Here is a 19,854-nt window from a genome sequence, read left to right on the forward strand (position 1 = left end):
TGTGGGGAATTTGAAAAGTCAAAATTCACTCATTTTCGAGAACAATTTTCCTAATATTTGGAAGAGGTGTGTTTGCATCGTGGCATATTATAGGAAATAAAATTTTGGTAGACGTTCACCTACTCTGAGACTCATTTGTCCTTCACTAACTTTCACAACCTTTTTGTAGGGTTACTTAGATGGTGCAACCAAGGATGGGATTTTCGGTTGTGGTTACATCATAATTTTGGCTACCACTATGTACCATATATGCTGGAATGGGGGTAATGGGAAAGATACATGAGATTGTAGTTCTAGCACTTTGAGGAATTCTTTTCTATGCATGAAAGTTTGGGTTGGTACAATTTGAAGTCTTCAGAGATTCATAAGAAGTTGTGGAGTGGGTTTCTAATATATCTGCTTTCTTCCTGCAACTTCTTTTCAACTGGTTGGGTAGAATTCAAAAAATCATGGAACACTTCACTAATATGAAAATTACATATACACACAGGGAATTCATTTCGATTTCCAATAGGTTATCTAAGGATGGTCTTTTTCTACCTTTTGGTATGTTAGAGTAAAAATTCTATACAAATTCCATCTATCAACACAGTGAAAATTTTTCCATTCATTGAGCATTAGTCCTTGTTATTGCAAATCATGGAATGTTGGGTTACGATATGTTTTTTCACAAGAGGAATATGGGGAACAATGATTATAACCACCCTTTTAGGGTTTCTTTTCGGTTAATATATAAGTATTAGGATACTTTCTTAAACTACGGAGGTATTTTGACATATTTTTTTTTTTCAATAGAACATTCCAATGTAATGTGGATGGACATGTGACCTATGATATATGTAAACAACATGCTATATCTAATATAACACTATTTTTTAATTCTGGTGAGAAAAAGAAAAGGTGAAAGAAGACAATGAGGTGAACACTTGAGAGGGAGCTTTAGTTGTAGCTTGATCAGGAGATTTTGGCTCCAAAGGAAGAACATCAGGAAGTCTTAGAGTAGCCATAGGAAAAGGAGCAGAGAGTGGAGACATCCACTCAAGCAAAGACATCTAGAGAAAGAAGGAAGCGAACTAGGGAAGCTGATGTAGGTTTTAACCCCGTATAGAAATTACCTGCATACGCTTCTAGAACACAGAAAATAAACAATGCGAGAGCATAACACATAAAACACATATACACAGAGATTTTCCCTAGATCCCAAAACTGGGATTACCAACTTGATTTTTCTTTATATTCCTTTCAATGTTACAATACATATTTATACATGCCAAGGCATCCAATACCATGGACCGAAACCATCGTGTCCAAAACCACAGACCGAAAACCACCGCGTCCAAAACCATGTGCGCAATTCATGCACAAAACCATTGGTAGGTCCGCCCAACCTAACATAGGGTCCAAAACCAAAATTTTCTGGGGCACTTCCCTGGACCCCATAGAGTGGGGTTACATACACCCCACAAACCCCCGGTGACTCTCCCTGCTATTTAATCGACACAATGAAGGGGGGCTCCGTCCCCGTCCTAACCCCCTAGTTAACTATGTGGGTTAGTCATGGGAAGAATATAACAAAACCCAACAACTGACATATTATTGTAAGATTGTAGAGAGAATGTGGGAGCACCCACATCACAACGCACGGAAAGAAGTTCACCAGATCGATACATTGGCTACATGGCTTTGATGAGTGAGCTTATAGAGATAGAGGTATCCTCATTTGAGGAAGATGTAGAATAACTAGTATGTTATGGTAGAGGAATATAATTCCATTGTTAGAAACAATGCTTCAGAAGTGGTCCCATGATGAACAAACAAATCAATGATCTTTTTGAGATGGATTTACAAGGTAAATCATGTAGCAAATGAGAGAATAGAGAAAAAAATGCCATATTTATGGCCAATGGGATCTCTCAGGTCGACGAAATTAACTAAGAGGAGAGATTTTCTCGAGTAGCAAGGTACTCGTCAATCAAGTCAATTCTAGCACTGTCAATGCAGATGGGGTGGAAAATCCACTAGATGGATGTGAAGACAACATTCTTGAATGGAGTCATTGAGGGGGAGGTGTTTATTGAGCATCTATAGAGGTTTGAGAGCTTTGAAAGAGAGTCACATGTGTGCAAACTCCAATAAGTGTTTGATCCGAATTTAAACAAGAACACAAGAAATTACATATATAACCATAAATACATAGATGTAATAGAAATAACACTTCCATTGATTAATATCAAATAATTAAATATGCTTACAAACAGTATGGAGATGGGACTAGCTCAATGGTGGTAGCTTATCTTTGAGAAGAGATGTGGCGGCTACATGCCTCTAATCTGCATTACAATGAGGCTTCGAGACCTTTTTATTATTGAACAATAAGAGGAAACCCTTAACAACCAAAACCCTAACTGAAGGAGATGTAACACCAAGAGTTAATGGACCCCATTGGGTTTAGTTGGACAACCAACTTCCCGACATTGTGACTTGATCTTATTATCTCCATTTCACGCACATGATACCTTGTTGGAAAGATTCTCTGAGAAATATGATGGAAAATATGATATAGGTAAAAAATCGTTGGCTATAGATTGCCAAAAAAATGTCATTTAGGGCCTTAAAACGACTCTGGAAGTTTAGGACCCAAAAAACTTCTAAAAATAGTAAACTGTGCTATAATTAAGGAAACTGAAAAAATAAAAGAGACAGTTGTGGGGATCCAAGTGGGATAGTCTGGTGGACACCAACATCCACCTGGATCATTCCTCCCCCCTTAGGAAACAATGGTAGCCATTGCATTGAGTTCCCCCATGAGATGGGTAGATTTCTGCTGAACTTGGTCCCTGGTGAGCTGTTCCACAATCTTTGATGTGTCTAGTAATGGTGGAAAGCATGGTCGAGGGTAGTCCACATTGAACACTCGGTGCAAGCCAAGGAATGGGGGAATGCTGTGCTCCAAAGCATTGTTTCCCACAACCTTGGTAATGGTGTAAGGACCATATCAGAGTGGTATGAGCTTCTGATGGGCTCTTGTAAGGCGTTCTTTCTACAAATGCAATCAGACTTTGATGCCCACCTGAAAATTGTGTGGCACTCGATGTTGATCATGTTGCTGCTTGTACTTGGCATTTTCCACAATGGAGCAACGATATATCAGCCCATTGGGTAGAGGTGCTTTGGGAGTCAGATTAAACGAATGCTTGAACTCACAGTGCAACGATACCCCTATAGGTGAGGATAATATGTTCCTGTCTTCTTTCATGACCATATCCACCTGCTTCTGCTGCGTGGAGGAACCCTTCCTGGGGGCCATGGATGTGGATATGATTTTACCCTTACTTTGAAAGAGAACTAGAGAGAAAATAGATTTCCTAGTCTGGGAGATGATCTTACTACATTTCTTAGCAGAGATCAAAGTGGTGGCAGTAGGCGGGGCTAACTCCACTATCCTATATAATGAATAACCAAATAAATAATAATAGCATGAGGCCTTGCCTCATACACACAATTTCACCTCCACAAGTATGGTTGGCCTAATAATACATCACAAACATCAAGAGGTGCAACATCACACAATACCTCATTTGTGAAGGGCTTGAGGTTGTAGGGAAGGCGACACTGCTGGTAGATTCAGAGATTTCGTCCTATGGGTTTGGAGTAGTCATAAGGCCTAGCCTCTTCACGACCTCTCCTAAAATTAAGCTCTTCTGGTTGCCATTATCGAAAATGAATTATAACAACAAACCCTTCACCCACATTTGTGAGTGGAAAAGCCGCCCCCCCTCCTATGGATCTTTGGGCCCATTCTTCTGGATTTTGGTAGTGGCAATAGTGGCACTGGGCTCTGCACCAATGGTCTGCTTCCCTTTGTCATTCCTCTTGTTGAGTTCTAAATCAGGGTTAGAACATGCATCTGATTCTGAAGCCTTCAACTCAGCCACCAACGACTTCTTGGTTTGACACTCACTTGTGTTATGAGTGGGGAACTTGTGGAACTCACACCACTTTCTTGTGTCCTTCTTTGAAATTGTGGTGTTGTTATATTCTTGTGGCTTTGATGGGATGTCTTGGGTTGCCTAGTCTTGTCTTTGTCCTTGGTTTTGGGGTTTGGGGAAGCCTTACCATTCTTCGGATTCGTGGATCCACAGACTCGCTTCTTTTGTTTAAAATTTTGCTCGATCTTAACAGTGTATCGATACGCCATTCCAAGCGAGGATATGTTCAGGAACTCCATCTCATGCTAGATATACTTGTGTAGGCAACCGTGATATTTGAGTACAAAATTCCACTCAGAATCCTTGATTCCCAACTTTATTCAAAGGGTATGAAAAATATTGGTAAACTCTAGCACATCTTGGTCCCTTCGGTGCCACAGCATGGTCCACTTTATGTATTTATCCTCATAGCTTCCGATAGGGTAGTACTGCTCCTTTATGTCATCCCATAATGAATTCCAAGTGGGAGCCGCTAAAAAGAGTGTGTTTGTACTTTCATCCTTCTATTCACAATAGGTTTGTCACTAGTCCTTGACGTGGGGGGCAACTTTGAGAAGAGCAAAAGTAATCTTTTCTCAGCCGGAAAAATCATGAACAGAAAGATATCCTTCTAATAGATTCAACCATTTATCTACAATGTTTGCTTCTATTTAGGCCTCAAATATGGGGATTTCAAAGCTAACTTCTACCTTAAATGGTGTAGCTACTAGATGCATGACGCCTGGGTAGCTGGTGAAGGATCTGGGCAAATTTGTCCATCGTCACATTCCATTATTGCTCGAGGGCTTCTTCAAGCAAGATTTTGATAGGATCTCCTATCCCCTCATCCTTCTTTTCATCCACCATGGGAGGTCGTCGAGGTTTGTGAGGATAATTTTGCAAAGGTTCAACCAAATCGAGTCCTACCTCCTTATATCCTGACCTGATGCAGGAGCATTAGGCAAAGAGAAAATACTTTGTATTTTATTAAAACTTAGGTGTTTTAAGTTTTTAGAGGAGCTAGGTTTTTATGAATGATTTGAGTGGGTTTTAAGTATTTTTAATTAAATATTGTAAATATGAGATAATTTGATCAGTTGAGGATGTAAAGGGATTGAGAGATTTTTCTAAGTATTAATTTAGAAATTAGTTTCATTAATTATGGTTGAAAGAGGATCCTTAGGGATTCAGGAGTGATTTTAGGATTTTGTTGAGAAGTTGAAGGGATTGAACCTAGAATAGATCATTCTACATTATTATGAATTATCATGCCTCAAAGGCATTAAAAAGGAGAGAGAGAGAGAGAGAGAGAGAGAGAGAGAGAAGAAAGCAGGGGTTTCTACTTGGAAGCCTTTGTAAGTATTGTATGTATTAATACAAAATTTAATTTTCTAAAGATTATGCCTTATTCCTGAGTCTATGTTGTATGAATGCATTGGGATTCAAGATAAATTTATTTGGTGTATGTTGCTGGTTTATAAGAGAAGCACCGTAATGAACGCTCTTCGAATGCAAGTAATAAATTGTTGTGTAATTTATGAAAGAAACTCCATAATTCAATTGCGTTTCAGTCTTGGACAAGATGAACGATTTCTGCATTAAAATATTGTTATGAGTTGGGTCTAAATTAAGTGGGTTCGATTCACGGGAATCGATGCCAGTTCTGATAATCGATATCGATATCAGCTTTTACCTTTGAATAAATGTCAATTCAAATTGATAATTTGCTATTGGGTTAAGTCATGTTTGAAGGAAGGAAATTTAATCTGGTTTATAGAGAGAGCGCAGGCTGGAAGCATTATTCCTTGGAACTTTCTTCTCTCTGTTTATCGAAGTTAATGGTCTTCTCTTGAATTATCTGTGTATTCGTGCGTCAATTCAATTGTTTTTATTACGGATTATAAATTATGAATTCATCTCTTGTTCCAAAGTGGTGCTAGACGGAATTTGCTGGAATCATGGTTTCCTTATCTTCGGCGCGTGTAGACTTCTGAGTTGTTTAACAGAGTTATGTGGTTTCGTATCGCCAATCCGAACAAACCAAGTGAAGGTGTCATGGAATTCGCCGATTACGATTATGTGACCATCGCATCGCACGCATCGCATCGCCAATCAGAAGGGACTAAGTGTTGTTATAAGTGGCACAATAGCGATTACGACCATCGCATTTGCTGAAAAGGGTTGTGGCGATCGGAGGAAACCCGTGAAGAAATCATGCTAGAACAAAGCACTATATTTGTTGAGCCAAAATCAAAATCTTTTTATGCAAAGTGTTGGATAGTCGATGGTATTGAAATCCATTCCAATTGAGAGGAAGGTGTTCCTTTTAAAAGGTAGAAAATTGGGGCAATTAGAGTCGAATACCAGTCTTGAAGAGATAGGCGTAATGGAAATTGGTTCTACTTCAGTGATAAGTTGAGAATCGTAGGATGGAATGAAGTCTGCTGGCAATCAAAAGGGATCGAATTTGATTGCAGAATTAAATTGAAGGCAAAAGAACATGAATCAAATGTTCATCTAATTTAGAAGTGCGAGATGTTGGATTTGTTGAGGCGTTGGCAATCGAATGCTGAAGGAGAGGAACTCCGAATTGAAGTGGGTAGTTGGAATGTTTACAGATTGTAGTGGTTTAACCCAATCGAATGGTTAAGTTACAATGCAGAGGAAGTATCATATATTTGCCAGAATGATGTTCTGAATAAACTAAGATGCAAAGGTCATTGAATTGTAACGCTGGAGAAATTTAGAAGTACAGTCTGGCAAAGTCGTTGAATTGCAGCCAGAACGTAGAGTAGTTCAAAAGGTGCAGTGATGGTTTGAATAATGAATAGCATTTAAAGAGCGGTAGAAACTTGCAAGGGAACCTTGATGAAGGTGCAGCTGGATCTTAAACAAGTTGAGATAGATTGTAAGTGAAGTTGCATAGAATTTATGCAAGGTAAGAAACATTGGGGCAAAGACCTTTTCAATTAAATGAAAGCATTCATTGGGAATTTCAGTGATTTTATAATCTTTTTTTAAGTAATAGAGCTTCCACGAGAGATTGGACTCTAAGTGTTTGAGTGTTCATGAAATGAAAGAAGCTTCCGCTTGGGTTTAAAATAATTACCAGATTAAGAAATATCTTGGGTTAGAACTTGAGCAGAATTTTAATATGCTTTGTAGAGAGTAAGGGTATGGGTTTGGTGGGGCTACCCTCTATCATTTTGGTATCAGAGCCCGGAAGGGTCCGTTGAAATTGAAGATTTTTGTTTTTCTGAATGAGTGCAAGGAAGGTTCTGTCAAGAATTGAAGTGTGTTTTATTTAAATGTGTGATGAAGACTGAGAGGAAGATCATATTCTAAATCTGATATGAAAAGGTACACAATTGCAATGAACAGCATTGCAGAAATGAATGGAGGACAAGATCATGTAGGATCTTAAAGGTGAGATAATTTTCTGATTTGAAATTTATGATTAAGGTTTATGGTTGCAGAGAAGACGATGGCAGTGAACCTGACATTCAACTAAAGGCTGGATAGGGAGGAAAATTTCAGTGTTCTAAAGAAAAGGTGAGTTGACGAGATAGCCTAGAGAGAGCAGAAGAGAATGCTCAAGAGGTTCCAGAGGTAGTGAACCAGTACTTACCAAAAGACTGGGTCCAGTGATGTTGAATGGTGAGGTAAGTGGCAACAGGAGAGATTGCTGTTGCAGAGGCTAGTACAACTCATGGTGAGTGATAAACTCATGGAGAAGATGATCATGGAGGATCAGAGAAGAGGTTTAGAGGAATGCCATAGAGGTGAGATGATTGATAAAGTCAGAGAAAGAGAAATTGCAATAATGAAGGTACAATTGCAGGTACTACGAGAATGGCTGCAAGAGCAGGAAAACCAGAAAGGAGGATGGATCTTTCCACTGAAGGGAAAGAGAGTGATTTGGCAACCATTGCAGATGAAGTTGAGGAAAAGTGAGATTGCCTTATTGAAGGAGGAACTTAGAGTTCTTGAGCCAGAGATGGAATTTGAAGATTCCACACGCAAATCTGTTCAAAGGGAAGTGCTTTAGGAAGCAGTCAAGACTGAAATGTCTTGTGGTTTTAAAACTAATAAGTTTTGTATGTTTGAAGGTACATTATAGGGAGATGAGCAAGATTTAAAGTTTGTTAAAGAGAAGGAGAGAGAATTGAATCTGAAGTCTATTTAGATCAATGGTGAGATACCAAGATCTCAGGAGGAAATGAAGACAAAGGAGTCTAATTAGAATATTGGTGCAGAGTGAGAAAGACCAGTTGATGATTGGTCAAGAGCTGGTGAAGGTATGGAAAATTGTATAAAGTTTCTAAGTTCTACTCCTAATGAAATTGTTGAATTGTATAGGAAATTAGATGTTCAGAGAAGAGAATTGGAGAGGCAAAGAACTTACACACAGGATAATTTGCTGAAGAAGCAAGATAAGAAAGTTTTCATGAATGACAGTCATGAAGCAGAGGATGGAAAGAAGGAGAGACTAGTTGATAGTCTCATGGTGAATGAAAATCAACATACTGATGTGTTGACAAAGGAGTTAGAAAGGAACCCAGAGCAACCAGAGGAAGCTAAGGAGAAAGCCAGTAAAAATTTTCTGAGTCCTGAAGAAGACTTGGAGCTACAGAGAGAAAACTTGGTGACTGAATCAACAAGTGAGACCATTGGGTCTTGTGATTTTGACGCTGACAATTTGATTGTGTATACAGGTGATGCAGAAGATAGTCCATCACTTGGAATTGTCTTGAGGGAAGAAGAACTGTTGCAGAAAGGAAATGAGACAGTCATGTCTCATATGCAGAGGCTTGTTTCCATGGGTGACAAGAAAGAGTTGGCTTGTCTGAATAGCCAAGAGAGAACTGTGGGGCAGAATTTTGGAACTGCTACAGTGATAGAGGATGAGGCTATAGTGTTTGAAGAACTTGATTTGATTTCCAGAATCAATCAAGATGATGATGGACAATTACTGAAGATTGTCGAAGGGGAAGACGAAGGTTATGCTGGAACTAATTTGCAGCATGTTGATGAAATGCTTGAGAAGAAATGGCTGAAATGTTTGCTGGAGACATTTGAACCTGAGGAAGAATTTGCAGACACTAGAATAAATTTGCCTGAAGTTGAGAAAGGAGCAGATACTAGTTTGTTAAAATTGATTTTTCTTACTAGTATACAAACTGAGATAAATGGATATGTTACTGCAGGAAGAGAATTAAATGATAATTTATTTTCTGAAGATAAATTTGCAGGTGATGAGGAAAAGAATGTTGCAGAGGGACAGGAAGTTTGGGAGGCAGCAACATGTGGGGTGACATCTGCAGGAGTAAAACCAATGTTATCAACCATCGGGGAGATGATAGCTGAGGAAACGTTGACAGCAGCAACATCAATATCGGCAGCAAGAAGAGCAGTAACAACAGTCATAGTAAAAGCAGCTACATCAGCTAAATTAACAGAATTTGGAGGCAGCAGCAATAGGCAAAGAAATTTCCAGACAGAGGAAAGGTTGGACATAGAGATTGAAAGCATCAGAAGACTGATGATAAAGGTGTCTCAGAAGCAGAAGACAACAACAAGAAAGAAGAGGAATTTCAGCAAGGGAAAGACAAAAGCAGAGTATGAAAGCATAGCTAGAGGCAGGATGCAGAACAAGATACGGAAACCTGGAGAAAAGCAGCAAGCAACAACAGATGGTGACTTGTAGAACAAAGTGTGGGATCCAGGAAGACAAGGAAAAAGACTTAAAATGCATGATCAAGAGATCATGATCATTTTCAACCTTGGGAGTCTGATGCAGGAGCATTAGGCAAAGAGAAAATACTTTGTATTTTATTAAAACTTAGGGGTTTTAAGCTTTTAGAGGAGCTAGGTTTTTATGAATGATTTGAGTGGGTTTTAAGTATTTTTAATTAAATATTGTAAATATGAGAGAATTTGATCAGTTGAGGATGTAAAGGTATTGAGAGATTTTTCTAAGTATTAATTTAGAAATTAGTTTCATTAATTATGGGTGAAAGAGGATCCTTAGGGATTCAGGAGTGATTTTAGGATTTTTGTTGAGAAGTTGAAGGGATTGAACTTAGAATAGATCATTCTAAATTACTATAAATTATCAAGCCTCAAAGGCATTAAAAAGGAGAGAGAGAGAGAGAGAGAGAGAGAGAGAGAGAGAGAGAGAGAGAGAGAGAGTAGAAATTACAGGTTTCTACTTGGAAGCCTTCGGGCAATTTGCAAAAGGGCCAATGATTTGGAAATCAGGCCAAGGAAGGAGATTGTTATGTAAGTATTGTATGTATTAATACATAATTTAATTTTCTGAAGATTACGCCTTATTCCTGAGTTTATGTTGTATGAATGAATTTGGATTCAAGATAAATTTATTTGGTGTATGTTGCTGGTTTATAACAGAAGTAGTAGTAAATTGCTGTGTAATTTATGAAAGAAACTCCATAATTCAATTTCGTTTTAGTCTTTGACAAGATGAATGATTTCTGCATTAAAATATTGTTATGAGTTGGGTTTAAATTAATTCGGTTCGATTCACAGGAATCGATTCCAATTCTGATAATCAATATCGATATCAGCAATTACCTTTGAATAAATGTCAATTCAAATTGATAATTTTCTGTTGGGTTAAGTCATGTTTGAAGGAAGTAAATTTAATCTAGTTTATAGAGAGAGCACAGGCTGGAAGCATTATTCCTTGGAACTTTCTTCTCTCTGTTTATCCAAGTTAATGGTCTTCTGTTGAATTATCTGTGTATTCGTGCGTCAATTCAATTGTTTTTATTACGGATTATAAATTATGAATTCATCTCTTGTTCCAAAGTGGTAATAGACGGAATTTGCTGGAATCGTGGTTTCCTTATCTTCGACACGTGTAGACTTCTGAGTTGTTTAACAGAGTTCTGTGGTGTTGCATCGCCAATCTGAACAAACCAGGTGAAGGTGTTGTGGAATTCGCCGATTGCGATTATGCCACCATCGCATCGCCAATCCGGAAGGGACTAAGTGTTGTTATAAGTGGCGCAATAGCGATTGCAACCATCGCGTTTGCTTAAAAGGGTTGTGGCGATCGGAGGAAACCCATGAAGAAATCATGCTAGAACAGAGCACTGGATTTGTTGAGCCAAAATCAAAATCTGTTTATGAAAAGTGTTGGATAGTCGATGGTATTAAAATTGATTCCAATTGAGAGGAAGTTGTTCCTTTTAGAAGGCAGAATATTGGGGAAATTACAGTCAAATACCAGTCTTAAAGAGATAGGCGTAATGGAAATTGGTTCTGCTTCAGTGATAAGTTGAGAATCGTAGGACGGAATTAAGTTTACTGGCAATCAAAAGGGATCGAATTTGATTGGAGAATTAAATTGAAGGCAAAAGAACATGAATCGAAGGTTCATCTGATTTAAAAGTGAGAGATGTTGGATCTGTTGAGGCGTTAGCAATCGAATGTGGAAGGAGCAGAACTCCAAATTGAAGTGGGCAGTTGGAATGTTTACAGATTGTAGTGGTTTAACCCAATCAAATGGTTAAGTTATAATGTAGAGGAAGTATCATATATTTTCCAGAATGATGTTCTGAATAAACTAAGATGCAGAGGTCATTGAATTGTAACGCTGGAGAAATTCAGAAGTACAGTCTGGCAAAGTCGTTGAATTGCAGCTAGAACGTAGAGTAGTTCAAAAGGTGTAGTGATGGTTTTTATGATGAATAGCATTCAAAGAGCGGTAGAAACTTGCAAGGGAACCTTGATCAAGGTGCAGCTGGATCTTAAACAAGCTGAGATAGATTGTAAGTGAAGTTACATAGAATTTATGCAAGGTAAGAAACATTGGGGCGAAGACCTTTTAAATTAAATGAAAGCATTCATATGGGATTTTCAATGATTTTATAATCTTTGTTTAAAGCTTCCACGAGAGATTGGAATCTGAGTTGTTGAGTGTCCATTAAATGAAAGAAGCTTCCGCTTGGGTTTAAAATAATTGCCAGATTCAGAAATATCTTGGGTTAGAATTTGAGGAGCATTTTAATATGCTTTGTAGAGAGTAAGAGTTTGGGTTTGGCGGGGTTACCTGCTATCATTTTGGTATTAGAGCCGGAAGGGTCTGTTGAAATTGAAGATGTTTGTTTTCTTGAATGTGTGCAAGAAAGGGTCTGTCGAGAACTGAAGTGTGTTTTATTTAAATGTGTGATGAAGACTGAGAGGAAGATCATATTCTAAATCTGATATGCAAAGGTACACAATTGCAATGAACAGGATTGTAGAAATGAATGGAGGACAAGATCATGCAGGATCTTAAAGGTGAGATAATTTTCTGATTTGAAATTTGTGATTAAGGTTTATGGTTGCAGAGAAGATGATGGCAGTGAACCTGACATTCAGCTAAAGGTTGGATAGGGAGGAAAATTGCAGTGTTCTAAAGAGAAGGTGAGTTGAAGAGATAGCCTAGAGAGAGCAGAAGAGAATGCTCAAGAGGTTCCAGAGGTAGTGAACCAGTACTTACAAAAGGACCGGGTCCAGTGAAGTGGAATGGTGGGGTAAGTGGTAGGAGGAATGCTTGCTGTTGCAGAGGCTAGTACAACTCATGGCGAGTGATAAACTCATGGAGAATATGATCATGGAGGATGAGAGAAGAGTTTCAGAGGAATGCCATAGAGGTGAGATGATTGATAGAGTCATAGAAACATAAATTGCAGTAATGAACGTACAATTGCAGGTACTACAAGAATCGCTGCAAGAGCAGGAAAACTAGAAAGGAGGAAGGATCTTTCAATTGAAGGGAAAGAGAGTGATTTGGAAACCATTACAGATGAAGTTAAAGAAGAGTGAGATTTCCTTATTGAAGGAGGAACTTAGAGTTCTTGAGTCAGAGATGGAATTTGAAGATTCCACACATAGATCTGTTCAAAGGGAAGTGCTTGAGGAAGTAGTCAAGACTTTAAAGTCTTGTGGTTTTAAAACTAATAAGTTGTGTATGTTTGCAGGTATAGTAGAGGGAGATGAGCAAGCTTTAAAGTTTGTTAAAGAGCAGGAGAGAGAATTGAATCTGAAGTCTATTCAGATCAATGCTGAGATAGCAAGATCTCAGGAGGAAATGAAGACAAAGGAGTCTAATCAGAATATTGGTGCAGAGAGAGAAAGACCAGCTGATGATTGGTCAAGAGCTGGTGAAGGTATGGAAAATTGTGTGAAGTTTCCAAGTTCTACTCCTAATGAAATTGTTGAATTGTATAGGAAACTAGATCTTCAGAGAAGAGAATTGGAGAGTCAGAGGACTTACACACAGGATAATTTACTGAAGAAGCAAGATAAGAAAGTTTTCATGAATGACAGTCATGAAGCAGAGGATGGAAAGAAGGAGAGACTAGTTGATAGTCTCATGGTGAATGCAAATCAGTATACTGATGTGCTGACAAAGGAGTTCGAAAGGAACTCAGGGCAACCAGAGGAAGCTAAGGAGAAAGCCAGTAAAAAAATTTTGAGTCCTGAAGAAGACTTGGAGCTACAGAGAGGAAACTTGGTGACAAAATCAACAAGTGAGATCATTAGGTCTTGTGATTTTGACACTGACAATTTGATTGTGTATACAGGTGATGCAGAAGAGAGTCCATCACTTGGAATTCTCTTGAGGGAAGAAGAGCTGTTGCAGAAAGGAAATGAGACAGTCATGTCTCACATGTAGAGACTTGTCTCCATGGGTGACAAGAAAGAGTTGGCTTGTCCGAATAGCCAAGAGAGAACTGTGGGCAGAATTTTGGAACTGCTACAGTGGTAGAGGATGAGGCTACAATGTTTGAAGAACTTGATTTGATTGCCTGAATCAATCAAGATGATGATGGACAATCACTGAAGATTTTCGAAAGGGAAGACGAAGGTTATGCTGGAACTAATTTGCAGCATGTTGATGAAATTGTTGAGAAGAAATGGCTGAAATGTTTGCTGGAGACATTTGAACCTGAGGAAGAATTTGCAGACACTAGAATAAATTTTCCTGAAGTTGAGAAAGGAGCAGATACTAGTTTGTTAAAATTGATTTTGCTTACTAGTATACAAACAGAGATAAATGGATATGTTACTGCAAGAAGAGAATGAAATGATAATTTATTTTATAAAGATAAATTTGCAGGTGATGAGCAAAAGAATGTTGCAGAGGGACAGGAAGTTTGGGAGGCAACAACATGTGGGGTGACATCTGCAGGAGTAAAACCAATGTTATCAACAATCGGGGAGATGACAGCTGAGGCAACATTGATAGCAACAACATCAATGTCGACATCAAGAAGAGCAGTAACATCAGTCACAGTAAAAGTCGCTACATCAGCTGAATTAACAGAATTTGGAGGCAGGAGCAGTAGGCAAAGAAATTTCCAGACAGAGGAAAGGCTGAACATAGAGGTTGAAAGCATCAAAAGACTGATGATAAAGGTGTCTTAGAAGCAGCAGACAACAGCAAGAAAGAAGAGGAATTTCATCAAGGGAAAGACAAAAGCAGAGTATGAAAGTATAGCTGGAGGTAGGATGCAGAACAAGATATGGAAACCTGGAGAAAAACAGCAAGCAACAACAGATGATGACTTGCAGAACAAAATGTGGGATCCAGGAAGATAGGGACAAAGACTTAAAATGCATGATTAGGAGATCATGATCATTTTCAACCTTGGGAGTCTGATGCAAGAGCATTAGGCAAAGAGAAAATACTTTGTATTTTATTAAAACTTAGGGGTTTTTAAGTTTTTAGAGGAGCTAGATTTTTATGAATGATTTAAGTGGGTTTTAAGTATTTTTAATTAAATATTGTAAATAATTGAGAATATGAGAGAATTTGATCAGTTGAGAATGTAAAGGGATGAGAGATTTTTCTAAGTATTAATTTAGAAATTAGTTTCATTAATTATGGGTGAAAGAGGATCCTTAGGGATTCAAGAGTGATTTTAGGATTTTTGTTGAGAAGTTGAAGGGATTGAACTTAGATTAGATCATTCTAAATTGTATAAATTATCAAGCCTAAAAGGCATTAAAAAGGAGGGAGAGAGAGAGAGAGAGAGAGAGAGAGAGAGAGAGAGAGAGAGAGAGAGAGTAGAAAGTAGGGGTTTCTACTTGGAAGCCTTCGGGCAATTTGTAAAAGGGACAATGATTTGGAAATCACGCCAAGGAAGGAGATTGTTATGTAAGTATTGTATGTATTAATACAGAATTTAATTTTCTGAAGATTACGCCTTATTACTGAGTTTATGTTGTATGAATGAATTGGGATTCAAGGTAAATTGATTTGGTGTATGTTGCTGGTTTATAAGAGAAGCACTGTAATGAACGCTCTTCAAATGAAAGTAATAAATTGCTGTGTAATTTATGAAAGAAACTCCATAATTCAATTGCATTTCAGTCTTGGACAAGATGAACGATTTCTGCATTAAAAGATTGTTATGAGTTGGGTTTAAATTAAGTGGGTTCGATTCACTGGAATCGATGCCAGTTCTGATAATCGATATCGATATCAGTAATTACCTTTGAATAAATGTCAATTCAAATTGCTAATATTCTATTGGTTTAAGTCATGTTTGAAAGAGGGAAATTTAATCTAGTTTATAGAGAGAGCATAGGCTGGAAGCATTATTCCTTGCAACTTTCTTCTCTCTGTTTATCCAAGTTAATGGCCTTCTGTTGAATTATCTGTGTATTCGTGTGTCAATTCAATTGTTTTTATTAGGGATTATAAATTATGAATTCATCTCTTGTTCCAAAGTGGTGCTAGACAAAATTTGCTGGAATCGTGGTTTCCTTATCTTCGGAACGTGTAGACTTATGAGTTGTTTAACAGAGTTCTGTGGTGTCGCATCGTCGATCCGAACAAACCAAGTGAAGGTGTTGTGGAATTCACCAATTGCGATTATGTGACCATCACATCGCACACATCGCATCGCCAATCCGGAATGGACTAAGTGTTGTTATAAGTGGCGCAATAGCGATTGCAACCATCGCGTTTGCTTAAAAGGGTTGTGGCAATCGGAGGAAACCCATGAAGGAATCATGCTAGAACAGAGCACTGGATTTGTTGAGCCAAAATCAAAATCTATTTATGCAAAGTGTTGGATAGTCGATGGTATTGAAATCGATTCCAATTGAGAGGAAGGTGTTCCTTTTAGAAGGCAAAATATTGGGGAAATTAGAGTCAAATACCAGTCTTGAAGAGATAGGCATAATGGAAATTGGTTACTCTTCAGTGATAAGTTGAGAATTGTAGGATGGAATTAATTCTACTGGCAATCAAAAGGGATCGAATTTGATTGCAGAATTAAATTGAGAAAAGAACATGAATCGAAGGTTCATCTGATTTAGAAGTATGAGATGCTGGATCTGTTGAGGCGTTGGCAATTGAATGTTGAAGGAGCGGAACTCTGATTGAAGTGGGCAGTTGGAATGTTTACAGATTGCAATGGTTTTACCCAATCGAATGGTTAAGTTATAACGCAGAGGAAGTATCATATATTTGCCAGAATGATGTTCTAAATAAACTAAGATGCAGAGGTCATTGAATTGTAACGCTGGAGAAATTCAGAAATACAGTCTGGCAAAGTGATGGTTTGATTGATGAATAACATTTAAAGAGAAGCAGAAACTTGCCAGGGAACCTTGATGAAGGTGCAGACGGATCTTAAACAAGCTGAGATAGATTGTAAGTGAAGTTGCATAGAATTTATGCAAGGTAAGAAAGATTGGGGCGAAGACCTTTTAAATTAAATGAAAGCATTCATTGGGATTTTTAGTGATTTTATAATCTTTGTTTAAGTAATAAAGCTTCCACGAGAGATTGGAATCTGAGTGTTTGAGTTTCCATTAAATGAAAGAAGCTTTCGCTTGGGTTTAAAATAATTACCAGATTAAGAAATATCTTGGGTTAGAACTTGAGGAGAATTTTAATATGCTTTGTAGAGAGTAAGAGTTTGGGTTTGGCGGGGCTACCTGCTATCATTTTGGTATCAGAGCCAGAAGGGTCCAGTGAAATTGAAGATGTTTTTTTTTCTGAATGAGTGCAGGAAGGTTCTGTCGAGAACTGAAGTGTGTTTTATTTAAATGTGTGATGAAGATTGAGAGGAAGATCATATTCTAAATCTGATATGCAAAGGTACACAATTGCAATGAACAGGATTGCATAAATGAATGGAGGAAAAGATCATGTAGGATCTTAAAGGTGAGATAATTTTCTGATTTGAAATTTATGATTAAGGTTTATGGTTGCAGAGAAGATGATGGCAGTGAACCCGACATTCAGCTAAAGGCTGGATAGGGAGGAAAACTGCAGTGTTCTAAATAAAAGGTGAGTTGAAGAGATAGCCTAGAGAGAGTAGAAGAGAAGTCTCAAGAGGTTCCAAAGGTAGTGAACCAGTACTTACGAAAATACCGGGTCTAGTGAACATGAATGGTGAGGGAAGTGGCAACAGGAGAGCTTGCTATTGCAGAGGCTAGTACAACTCATGGTCAGTGATAAAATCATGGAGAAGATGATCATGGAGGATGAGAGAAGAGTTTCAGAGGAATGCCATAGAGGTGAGATGACTGATAAAGTTAGAGAAAGAGAAATTGCAGTAATGAAGGTACAATTGCAGGTACTACAAGAATGGCTGCAAGAGCAGGAAAACCAGAAAGGAGGATGGATCTTTCCACTGAAGGGAAAGAGAGTGATTTGGCAACCATTGCAGATGAAGTTGAAGCAAAGTGAGATTGCCTTATTGAAGAAGGAACTTAGAGTTCTTGAGCCAGAGATGGAATTTGAAGATTCCACACGCAGATCTGTTCAAAGGGAAGTGCTTGAGGAAGCAGTCAAGACTGAAAAGTCTTGTGGTTTTAAAACTAATAAGTTGTGTATGTTTGCAGGTATAGTACAGGGAGATGAGAAAGCTTTAAAGTTTGTTAAAGAGTAGGAGAGAGAATTGAATCTGAAGTCTATTCAGATCAATGCTGAGATAGCAAGATCTCAGGAGGAAATGAAGACAAAGGAGTCTAATCAGAATATTGGTGCAGAGAGAGAAAGACCAGTTGATGATTGGTCAAGAGCTGGTGAAGGTATGGAAAATTGTGTGAAGTTTCCAAGTTCTACTCCTAATGAAATTGTTGAATTGTATAGGAAATTAGATCTTCAAAGAAGAGAATTGGAGAGGCAGAGAACTTACACACAGGATAATTTGCTGAAGAAGCAAGATAAGAAAGTTTTCATGAATGACAATCATGAAGCAGAGGATGGAAAGAAGGAGAGACTAGTTGATAGTCTCATGGTGAATGCAAATCAGCATACTGATGTGCCGAAAAAGGAGTTAGAAAGGAACTCAGAGCAACCAGAGGAAGCTAAGTAGAAAGCCAGTAAAAATTTTCTGAGTCCTGAAGAAGACTTGGAGCTACAGAGAGGAAACTTGGTGATGGAATCAACAAGTGAGATAATTGGGTCTTGTGATTTTTACGCTGACAATTTGATTGTGTATACAGGTGATCCAGAAGATAGTCCATCACTTGGAATTGTCTTGAGGGAAGAAGAACTGTTGCAGAAAGGAAATGAGACAGTCATGTCTCACACGCAGAGGCTTGTTTCCATGGGTGACAAGAAAGAGTTGGTTTGTATGAATAACCAAGAGAGAACTATGGGGCAGAATTTTGGAACTGCTACAGTGATAGAGGATGAGGCTACAATGTTTGAAGAACTTGATTTGATTGCCAGAATCAATCAAGATGATGATGGACAATCACTGAATATTATCGAAGGGGAAGACAAAGGTTATGCTGGAACTAGTTTGCTACATGTTGATGAAATGTTTGATAAGAAATGACTGAAATGTTTGCTGGAGACATTTGAACTTGAGGAAGAATTTGCAGACACTAGAATAAATTTGCCTCAAGTTGAGAAAGGAGCAGATACTAGTTTGTTAAAATTGATTTTGCTTACTAGTATACAAATAGAGATAAATAAATATGTTACTACAGGAAGAGAATCAAATGATAATTTATTTTTTGAAGATAAATTTGTATGTGATGAGCAAAAGAATGTTGCAGAGGGACAGGATGTTTGGGAGGCAGCAACATGTGGGGTGACATCTGCAGGAGTAAAACCAATGTTATCAACCATCCTGAGGCAACATTGACAGCGACAACTCGGCAGCAAGAATAACAGTAATAGCAATCACAGTAAAGGCAGCCACATCAGCTAAATTAACAGAATTTGGAGGCAGCAGCAGTAGGCAAAGAAATTTCCAGTCAGAGGAAAGTCTGGACATAGAGATTGAAAGCATCAGAAACTGATGATAAAGGTGTCTCAGAAGCAGCAGATAATAGCAAGAAAGAAGAGGAATTTTAGCAAGGGAAAGAAAAAAGCAGAGTATGAAAGCATAGCTGGAGGCATGATGCAGAACAAGATATGGAAACCTAGAGAAAACCAGCAAGAAACAGCAGATGATGACTTGCAGAACAAAGTGTGGGATCCAAGAAGATAAGGACAAAGACTTAAAATGCATGATCAAGAGATCATGATCATTTTCAAGCTTGGGAGTCTAATGCAGGAGCATTAGGCAAAGAGAAAATACTTTGTATTTTATTAAAACTTAGGGGTTTTAAGTTTTTAGGGGAGCTAGGTTTTTATGAATGATTTGAGTGCGTTTTAAGTATTTTTAATTAAATATTGTAAATATGAGAGAATTTGATCAGTTGAAGATGTAAAGGGATTGAGAGATTTTTCTAAGTATTAATTTAGAAATTATTAGTTTCATTAATTATGGGTGAAAGAGGATCCTTAGGGATTCAGGAGTGATTTTAGGATTTTGTTAAGAAGTTGAAGGGATTGAACTTAGAATAGATCATTCTAAATTATTATAAATTATCAAGCCTCAAAGGCATTAAA

Source organism: Pinus tabuliformis, chromosome 1_1 (assembly GCF_031772625.1).
Source record: "Pinus tabuliformis cultivar Carrire ecotype Pingquan chromosome 1_1, CPIR1, whole genome shotgun sequence".
Classification (NCBI taxonomy): domain Eukaryota; kingdom Viridiplantae; phylum Streptophyta; class Pinopsida; order Pinales; family Pinaceae; genus Pinus; species Pinus tabuliformis.